General features: G+C 36.8%; 1 protein-coding gene across 2 annotated transcripts in view; it reads left to right on the top strand.

Annotated features, from left to right (window-relative positions):
• The first annotated feature begins 8526 nt into the window (after window positions 1–8526).
• HUWE1 (HECT, UBA and WWE domain containing E3 ubiquitin protein ligase 1) overlaps window positions 8527–10608 on the top strand; it is a 162678-nt gene continuing 160596 nt past the window's right edge. Inside the window, exons 1-2 of one of the 2 annotated variants that reach the window (XM_034987503.1) lie at window positions 8527–8625; window positions 8825–8929. The gene's annotated coding sequence lies outside the window, so the exon portion shown is untranslated. Of the gene's footprint in view, window positions 8626–8824; window positions 8930–9016; window positions 9036–10608 lie in introns of those variants that run through there. The other variant, XM_034987653.1, reaches the window with a different exon arrangement.

The raw sequence follows: 10608 nt of genomic DNA, 5'->3' as shown, positions 1-10608 counted from the left end.
ATTTCTTTCATCAGAATTTTATAGACTTAAGCATATAGATCCTATACATGTTTTGTTAGATTTTTCCCTAAGTATTTCATTTTCTGAAACTATTATAAATAGTATCGTTTATTGCTAGTATATAGAAATGTGATTGATGGGGCGCCTGGGTGGCTCAGTCGTTAAGCGTGTGCCTTCGGCTCAGGTCGTGATCGCAAGGTCCTGAGATCGAGCCCTGCATCGGGGTCTCTGCTCAGTGGAGAGCCTGCTTCTCCCTCTCTGACTCCCCCTGCTCGTGTTCCCTCTCTCGCTGTGTCTCTCTCTGTCAAATAAATAAAATCTTAAAAAAAAAAAAGTAGATTAAGAAAAAAAAAGAAATGTGATTGACTTCTGTGTGTTGACCTCGTATTCTACAAAAATTCACTTATTAGTTCTAGGTGTGGGTGTGTGTGTGTGTGTGTGCGTGTGTGTGTGTGTGTTATTTGGGGTTGTCATCTGTGAATAGGGATGGTTTTATTCATCCCCTCCTTTCTTCTCCTCTCCCTCCCTAACTGTCTAGAGTTGAGCTGCCTAATTCGGATAAAATATAAGAGTAGAGGATAAATAGAGTTGTTATAGGTCACCTGCAAATTTTTCAAGTTGCTTAGAAGTCATTCTACAAGAAGGTGACAAAAATATTACATGCAGATGATATGATCATATAACTATGAAAAATAGTAAAACAATAATAAAAATCTACAATAATAAATATTACAAAAATACCAGTACTTCTTATGTGCCAGGGACTGTTCCAATTACTATACATAAACAAACTTTTGTAATCGCAACCCTATGAGGTGGATACTATTATCCCCTTTTTACAGATGTACAAGCTGTAAATGGCAGAGCAGGGCACAAACCCAGGTAGCCTGGCTCCAAAGTTTGCACTCTTAATCATTACCCATTGGAACAGAAGATTCTAGAAATGGACTCCAAAATATCCAGATTAGTATGATTTCAAATGAATAAAATATCAACTATTCAACAATTATATAGAAATAATGGTAGCTATTGGGAAAAATTAAAGTTGGAAACCTATATGCATACTGTACATCAAAATAAAACCAATATGGGACAAGTATTTAAAGGCAAAAATTAAAAACATAAAGGTGCTAGAAGAAAACATAGAGAAAGAGTTTTATAATCTTTAGGTAGGGAAAGCTTTTCAAAGTACAGCACAAAAGCCAGCTATTACAAATGAAATAATCAGTAATTTGATTATATAAAATATTTTAAATTTGTATATTCTAAGAAATTTACAAGGGTAAAAGACAAATAACAAACTAAGGAAAATATTTGTGACAGGAAGCCACAGTATTATTATCCACAATATAAATAGAGCTACTCTAAATCAATAAGAAAATACTAAATTCAATAAAAAACCTGGGCAAGCAACACAAACGGGCTACACATTTGAAAAAAGAAGAATTCAAATGGCTAAGAAACAAATTAAAAGGTGCTTGATTTCACCAAAAAGTTAAAAGCATGAAAATGAAAGCAATGACATATCACTTTGTACCAGATTAGCAAAGATAAAATGAGGGAAAATACACAGCTTTGGCAAGGGTATGGGGGACAAACATTCTCATACTCTGGTACTAGGAATATAAATGTATATAATCTCTTTTGGAGGGAGAGTTGGCAATGTTTATCCAACTGTAACATGTGCATACCCATTGCAGCAATTCCATTTTCAGGCATTTGTCTTACAGGAGTACATACATGTGCAAAGCTATTTACAAGGATGTTCATTTTAGTATTCTATAATGAAAACTCAGTAACAATCCAAAGAAGCATCCACCCCATGCAACTAATTAAAAAATAAGGTATATCTTTAAGTATTGACATATTAAGAAACCATAATCAAGTGTATCTCATCCACTTATTTCTGAGGATCCTCAAGGGATTTCATATAGGGTGACTAAAATGGGCATAATCATAATACTTGCCTCATAGAGTTTTTTATTCATTCAGTCTTTCAAAAAATATTTATTGAAAAGATACAATTGCCAGGCACTATGCTAGGTGCTGGGGTACAAATATAAACAAAAAAGACATGGGCCCTGCTCTCAAGAAGTTCACTGTTTAGTGTAGGGTGTATGGGGGGGGCAGAGAGAAGGAACAGCCATTAATCACACAACTGTACAGTTGTCTTGGGTACCTGGGGAGGGAAATAGCAGAGTATCATGAAAGTGTATTACAGGGTGCCCTGATCCAATTTTGGGGGGTCAGGGAAGGCTTCTCTGAAATATTTGAATTAAAAAGAAAGATGGTGATGGGCCAGGCACTTTGTATAAATGCCAGCTCCAGAGGTTAGTTTAAAAGAATGAGATAGACATATATACATGGACAAAGAAAGAATGTCAAGAATACATTAAGTCATTCATCAATTGATGGACATTTGGGCTCTTTCCATAATTAGGTTATTGTTGATAATGCTGCTATAAACATTGGGGTGCATGTATCCCATTGAATTAGTATTTTTGTATTCTTTGCGTAACTACCTAGTAGTGCAATTGCTGGATCGTAGGGTAGTTCTGTGCTTTTAGAAATAAATAAGAAAGACTGAAAATGAATAAACCACATATTTCATGTAAACCATTACACAGAAAGCAGCAAAACCAACTTTAGAGAACTAGAGGAATATATTAATAAGTATAAAAGCTGAAAATAATTATTAAGTACAGAGTGGGGGGAAATGGTAGAATAGGAAAATAAATCCAAGAGATGGTTCTTTGAAAATATCAACAAAACAGAGAAACCTCTATAGTCTAGTTAAAAGAGAAAGAAAGAAATGCATCAAAAAATAAGACTGATTGATGGATAGATAGATGATAAAGCAAGTATATTGAAACATTAATGGTAAAATCTATGTTGTGGGTATGCAGATATTTACTGTAAAATTCTTTCAACTTTTCTGTATGTTTGAAAATGTTCATAATAAAATAGATAAAAATCTATTATCATCCAGAACATCAGTTTGAGAAACATTCCATTAGAAGTTTCATTAAAACCAGGAAAATAACAGAGATGCCCACTGTTACCTCTATATTTAACATTTTTCTAGAAATTTAATAAAACGTAATATGTCAAGTAAATGCATACAGGAATTATGAATATTATACAGAGGGGAAATCATTATTTGCAGATGATGTCATGATCTACCTGGAAAACCAAAGAGAGTGAATGTAAAAACCATTAGAACTGATAAGCAAGGTAAGTAGGGTGACCAGTTAAAAAAGATATCCTGTTATGCCCAAAAAATATAAAGGGCTACTTCCAAATAGAGGTGGTAGTGAGAAGAAAGGTGTCTTTCGTGTTTTGCTCCATGTTCAATACTTCTGGGATATTTGAATCTTTTACAACCAGAATGATTCATGTAGTTGTTTGAAAAAAGGAAAGTAAATCTACGGTAGGCCAAATCCTAAAATGTCCCCTTCCCCAGATTTCCCACCTTAATTTCCGGACTGTGAATGTGATCATACCTGTGATTATGTTACATTACCTGGCAAAGGGATTTTGCAGATTAAAGTCCCCCTTAAAATAGGGAGATGATTCTGGATTATCCCAATGGCTTTAATCTAATCACATAAACCTTATAAAAGCAGAGAGTTTTCTCAGGTTAGTGGCAGAAGAGAAAGGCAGAGAGATTCTAAGCAAAAGAAGGATTCCGCGTGCCACTGCTGGCTTAAAGATGGAAACGGATAAGTAAGAAGAAAGTGTGGGTGACCTCTAGAAGCTGGGAGCATGGGGATCTCAGTCCTACCAAATAGCAAGGAACTGAATCCTGACAACAGTTTAAATGAATATGGAAATGGATTCTTCCCCAGAGCCTCCAGATAAAAGCCAAGTCTGGGGACACCTTGATTTTGGCATTGTACGATCCTAAGCAAGAATTCAGTCAAGCCCACAAGACTTCTGACATACAAAACTGTGAGACAATAAGGTATTGTTTTAAACTGCTAAATCTGTGATTTGTTATGCAAAAATAGAAAATACAAAATACTTTATATCCATAAAACAATGAGATATATAGCCTATCAAATTTTCAAAGGTTCAAAACCCTTTAATGACCTGGTCATGCAAGTGAGATAGAGAAATGGCTCACCTATACTCCCCAGGGGAATGTAAATTGGTAAAATCTTTCCTAAAGTACACTGGGCCCCTAAAATGTGGATGTGATTTTGCCTTGTGGAAATTTATTGCAGTCGAATAATCATAGTGGTGAGCAAAGATTTTTCTGAATATCCTTTACAGAACTGCTTATAACGGTGGACAATTAGAAACAATATGATTTTTTCCTGATTTGCCAAAGATTAGTTGACCATAGAGTTGAGGGTCCATTTCCGGAGTTTCTATTCTGTTCCACTGATCTATGTATCTGTTTTTGTGCCAATACCATGCTGTCTTGGTGATCAATGTACTATATGGTGGCTAACTGAACATAATAAAAAAAGAAGGAAAGAAACAACATGATTGTATAGCAATAGAAGACTGGTTTGTCAAATATAATATCCTACACCCATTTGAAGAAATAAACTTTTTCAAGCAAAAGCCCAATAGAAATTCTTATAGAACTTTACAAGCTAATTTTCAAATTCATCTGGGAAAGAAAATGCACAAGAATAGTCAAGAAATTTTGGGGGAAAAAAGACAGAGGGGCTTACCTAGCAGATATGAAATAATAATTTAAAGCTCAAGTGCTTAAAAATATGTGGTATTGATGCTGGTATGGATTTTAGGACTATTGAACTGATGATTTATGTCTAAACCCATATATATACTTAGGCATTTGATTTTTGATAAAGGGAAATAATGATCTGTTGAATAAATGTTTAAGTCCTAATGAAAAATACTAGTAAGCAATTGGTATTACAAGGGAATAATAGTCATCTATTAAGCATAATATTGTAAGAATATTTAATGACTTAGAAAAATATTTACCAAAAAATTCCAGATAATTAAAGAGCCAAACATAAAAAATTCTAAAATATTACAAGGAAATACAGAACAATGTTCCTAATCTTGGAGTAGAAAGGTCTTCTTATGCAAGATTCAAAATGCAAAAGCCATAAAAGAAATTATTGGTAAATCTGAATACATCAACATTTAAAACATCTATACCAGAAAGACCCCATGAGCAAAGTTTAAAAATAAGCAGAAGTCTGCAAAACATCTCCCACACATGTAACAAAAACTTACATCCAGACTACATAATTCAATAACAAGAAGCCAAACAATCCAACTGGAAAACAGATAAAAGATATGAAAGGCAAGTCACAAAAAAACACAAGCAAGTAGCCAACAAATATATGAAACTGTCCCTTAACCTCACTAACAATCAATGCAAATAATGAGACATTTTTCACCCATCATATTGGCAAAATATTCAAACAATTAGTTAATCTGTTTTGTTTCTTAAATTCCACATATGAGTGAAATCATATGGTATTTGCCTTTCTCTAACTGACTTATTTCACTCAGCATAATACCCTCTAGTCCCATCCATGTCATTGCAAATGGCAAGATTTCATTCTTTTTGATGGCTGAGTAATAGTCCTGTGTGTGTGTGTGTGTGTGTGTGTGTGTGTGTGTGTGTGTGTACTATGAACATAGGGGAAGGGAAGGAAAAATAAAATAAGATAAAAACAGAAAGGAGGCAAACCAGAAGAGACTCTTAACTATAGGAAACAAACTGAGGGGTGCCTGGGTGGTTCAGTCAGTTAAGCGTCTGCCTTTGGCTCAGGTCATGATCCTGGGTTCCTGGGATTGAGTCCTGCATCTGGCTCTTTGTTCAGTGGGGGCCGGCTTCTCCCTCTCCCTCTGCTGCTCCCCCTGCTTGTGCTCTCTCTCTCTCTGTCATATAAATTCTTTAAAAAAAAAAAAAGGAAACAAACGAGTATTGATGGAGGGGAGGTAGGTGGGGGACTGGGGTAATTGGGTGATGGGCATTAAGTAGGGCACTTGATGTAATGAGCACTGGGTGTTATATGCAACTGATGAATCACTAAATTCTACCCCTGAAACTAATAATACACTATATGTTAACTAAATTGAATTTAAATAAAAAATTTTTAAAAAACAATTGGATAAAATTTAGGGAAATAGTTATTCTTATTCACTGCTGGTGGAGATGTAAACTGAATCATTCTACAAGGCAATTTGGCATTAAATATTAAAATTTCAAAATGTGCTTTCTTTGAGCTACCTATTTCACTTTTCCATATTTGTCTTACAGAAATATTTTAGCATATGCACAAAAAATGTATGCATAAGGATTTTCACTGCAGCACTGTTAATAGTAAGAAAAAATAACACTCTAATAAAGATTGAAAACAATATATATTTATCAATAGGTGACTGTATCAATAGTTAACTATAGTACACTCAGTCAATGGAATACTATACAGTACATAAAATAAATGACATAGATTTATATATACTGACATGGAAAGATCTTCAAGCATGGAAAGTGAATAAAGCAATTAACAGAACAATACACAAAATAAGGTGCCATTTATATCTTTAAAAAGTAAAAAATACAAAACAAAGCTATGTATTTCTATATGTGTACATGAATGTAAGAGGAACTTTAAATTCATCTGTTTAAGTGTTTTGCAATAATGTACTCATTCATGTGTAATTAGGAAAACCTTTTTAAAATGAAAAAAAGAACAAAAACAAAACTAATTACATGTTAAAGAAAGGAATGTTTCATGTTGTCATTAAAATGATGTTATAAAATAAAATGTTATAGACAAATACTTAATTACATGGCAAATATTTACTAGGTTATTAAATAATCACATGCTATGATAATATTTTTGTTTAAAACTATAAATACATATATAATGCATAGTAAAAGGCTGGGAGGACAAAACTAAAGCATTAATAGTGGATCTCTCTATGTGGTGGCATTACAAGTTTTTTATCTTTTGGTATTTTCTTTATACTTTCATATATTTTCTGAATATTCTACAATAAGAAATAGAAGTTGTGTGTGTGTGTGTGTGTGTGTGTAGGGGGATGTTGGTTGGAATTAAAGACTATAAAAGGAGTGCAATTGGCAAGAAAACTGAAGACTGCTACAGATTGAAATTATAATGAAGATCGTGGGGTATGTGGGATTTTAGAATTAGGAGTTGGAAAACTAGACTTTATGGGGCCTAGGAATTAACAGTAGAAATGTAGGGGTTAAAACTAGGTGTAGAGCCCATGGATTATTAGAATTAATGCAGATGCTGTGAGATATTGGAATTGGAGTCAAAGGCCTTACTAAATTAAAAAGTTTTTTGATGACTATAATAGTGTTGGTGAGGGTATGGGAATATCCAAATAAACTGGAATTCTTACATATTTCTGGTGGGACTTTATATTGTTACAACTGTTCTGGAAAGCCTGTCATGTGTTTTTTGGGAGGAGTGACCTTTTGACCCTATCTACTCCATTTCTACAAATTTCTTCTTGAGAGAAGTCTTAGAAATATGCACGTATTTAGTTACATCAAAGTTCATGTCCGTATTTCTTTTAATAAAAAAAAGACCTAAACATGGAGTCTTGGTTAAATAATTAACATTAATGGAGTAACACTCACCCATTAAAAATAACACTGTAAATATATGGATCAATCTCTCTCAAAAGGGGCCTCCATAAAGCCGAGATCATACACAAAATTTTTGTGTAAATATATATTTGGCGGGCAGTGGATCCATTCATCAGATTCGCAATTCGGGGCATGAACCACTGTTCTGTAGGGTTAGAATTAAAACTGGAAGGTATAATTACAGTTTTTATTTCCTCTATGTTTCAAGAGTACTTTGGATAGTGCTTTTGTCTTTATACTTTAAAATACTGAGTTAATACATGATTTTTTTAAAAAAAATTCAAACCTTACCGAAGTATCTAAAGTTGCAATTCAAAGCTCCCCTCTCCTCTCCACCTCTAATCTCATTCTGCAACCCAGATGAAGCACAGTTAATAGTTAGGGGTATCTTCTACAAAATTCTTTTTATTCCTATGCATTTACAGGTGCAAATCCTCTATAAACTCTTTGCCAGTTGCACTACCACCCCAAATAATACCAAGGAGAACAATAAAGAGAATGTTTGTTGAGAGCTTACTATGTGCCTGGAGTAAGTGTTCTAAGGGTTTGCCGGGGGATTCTCTGTAGTTGGCGTCCCCGTCGTCTCCAGCCCTCCACACCGTGTCCCTGCTTGCCCTCTTGCCCCCCATTCTTCACAAAGCTGCGGGAGAGATTAATTTTTAAACGTGAATCAAATCAAATCACGTCACCCTTCAGTGGCTCCCATCGTGCCTCGAATCAAATCCAATTCCTTAGCGACCCTACTATCCTCTACCGTTGAGTATGTTGGACCCGGAATAGCTCAGGCGCAGCCCCTAAAGGGGACTCTGCTCCACCACGGAGGGAGTGCCCTCCCGAGGGGCAGGGGCGGGGCTTCTCAAGCGGCGGGGGTGGAGCCTCAGATCGGGTGTGAGGAGAGCCGGAGGGGTAGGTTTTCCGCGGAGGGCGAGCGAGGGGAGCAAGGCTGAAGCAGGGCCGCGGACCCGGCGCGCTCCTGCGGGCCCCGCAGAGCTACTGCCACCGAGGTGAGCGTCTTCCCCCGGGCTAGGGGGCGGGCTCTGCTCGCGAGGCCGTCCTCGGCTTCTCGCGGAGGGTTGCTCCCACGGGACTCTGCGCGGAGTCGTGGAGGTGGCGGCCTTGGGGAGCCAGCCGGAGAGGCTGGTGTAGGGGCCCGGCGGCCTGCCCCAGCCCTCCCTCAACCCCGCCTTCTCTCCCCTCCCCCAGGCCTCGGCCGGCGCCAGCAGAAAGCTAGCCGCATCTTCAGGGGCAGCGGGGCGGCAGGCAGCGCGGCAGGAGAGCGGCTGACAGTGCTGACAGTGGGGATGCGAGGTACCGGCATTAGTCGTGGCCAAGTGGCCCTAGCGAGGGAGTAGAGGCCGGGCCTTCGGCGTTTCTCTCACAGGTTCTCGGAAGGCGGTCTCAGAGGAGGGGGAAGGTGAGGGGCCGGCAGGCAGGCTTCGCGGGTAACTACTAGGTGTTGTATATGTATGTTTTGGTATCTAAATGGTACTACACACACACACGCACAAACATTCATTTCGACTAATTGCTTTTTAAAAACTTAATATGTCTTGTAGATCTTCATATATCAGGGAATCTAAATTTATCTCATTTATAAACAGCTGCATTGTACGATTGTACTACAGTTTATTTAACCATTTCCCGATTGATGTACATTAGCTTGTTTCCCTTTGAAGGGGGGGAAGGGGGCTATTACAAGCAATGCTATAATGAATGGGTTTGTATATATACGTTTCATGCACATGTATGAGTATTTCCGTAGGAGAAATTCTTAGAAGAGTAATCGCTCCTCAAAGTGTATATGCATTTTGAATTTTGATAGATTTGTCCAAATTGCCTTCCCAAAAGGCTATACTGATTTACACTCTCCAATGTTGTGCAATATTGCCCATTTTTTCACAGTTGTGCCAACATGAATTATTATCAATCTTTGATAATTTGGGCCAATTTGAAGCGCAAAAAATGGTATGTCATTGTTTTCATTTGCATTTCTCTGATTACCAGTGAAATTGAACATATTTTTTATTTGTCCGATTACAAAAGTAAATAGGCAAATATGAAATATCTATAAGCAATAAGCATTTCAAAAATTTAATATTAATAACCCCATTCGCAGTAGCAAGAAAAATGAAAAAAAAACCTAGAAGTAAACTACAAAACTTTATTGAGGTATATAATAGAAGAATGTTTGCATACATGGAGAAGGGATACCATGCTTCTTGATAAGAAGGCTCAATTTTGTAGTGATGCCCATTTTTCTTATGTTGATTTATACAGTTGATGATATTTCAATAAATATGCCAAGTTTTTGGAACTTAATATGATTCTAAAGTTCATCCAGAAAAAAGATGGCTAAGAATAACCGAGAAAATATTTTAAAAGATAAGTAAAGATGGGGGTATTTGTACTACCAGCTATTAAAATGTACTCTAAAGGAAAAATATTTAAATTAGAATAGACAGAACAATGCATTAGAATAGAAAAGCCCACAAATCGAGCCAGATTGGATCCAAGATTTATTGGAGAAACATTGTTGGCTAGACGTGAAAAAACTGCCATATTAAAAACTGCAAGCACGCAACCCCCCCCCCCACCCCCAGCTTGAATTTTCCTTTGAGGGCAGACTCCTTTGTTTGGCGAAAACCACTTTATTGGATCTTTTGGTTATGCCAAGGTAAAGCGTCAGGAGTTAAAAATTAGTGGCTTTAGAGCTAGAACTAACGATAGAGTGAGCCCTTCGTTACATTAAGATGGATTCAGTTTAGCCTGCAGTGCGGCGAGGGAAGGAGTCAAGATTCTATGTCTTAAAGATTTTTTTCCCCGATCTAATGGGCAAAAATTGTTATGTCATTGTTTTCATTTGCATTTGCGAGCTTATTGTGAGACTGAACGTCTTTTATGTGTTAGTCCAGGATAATATGTGATTACTGGAGGCAGGTAACAATGGGGGACCCATTGCTCCTCTTCCAGAACGGAGTTTGGCTAAT

The sequence above is a fragment of the Mirounga leonina genome, unplaced genomic scaffold, assembly GCF_011800145.1.
Source record: "Mirounga leonina isolate KUSES-001 unplaced genomic scaffold, KU_Mleo_1.0 Mir_101529, whole genome shotgun sequence".
NCBI classification, from domain to species: Eukaryota; Metazoa; Chordata; class Mammalia; order Carnivora; family Phocidae; genus Mirounga; species Mirounga leonina.
Note: the sequence above shows the minus strand (reverse complement) of the source record. Positions and strands in the feature narration are given on the sequence as shown.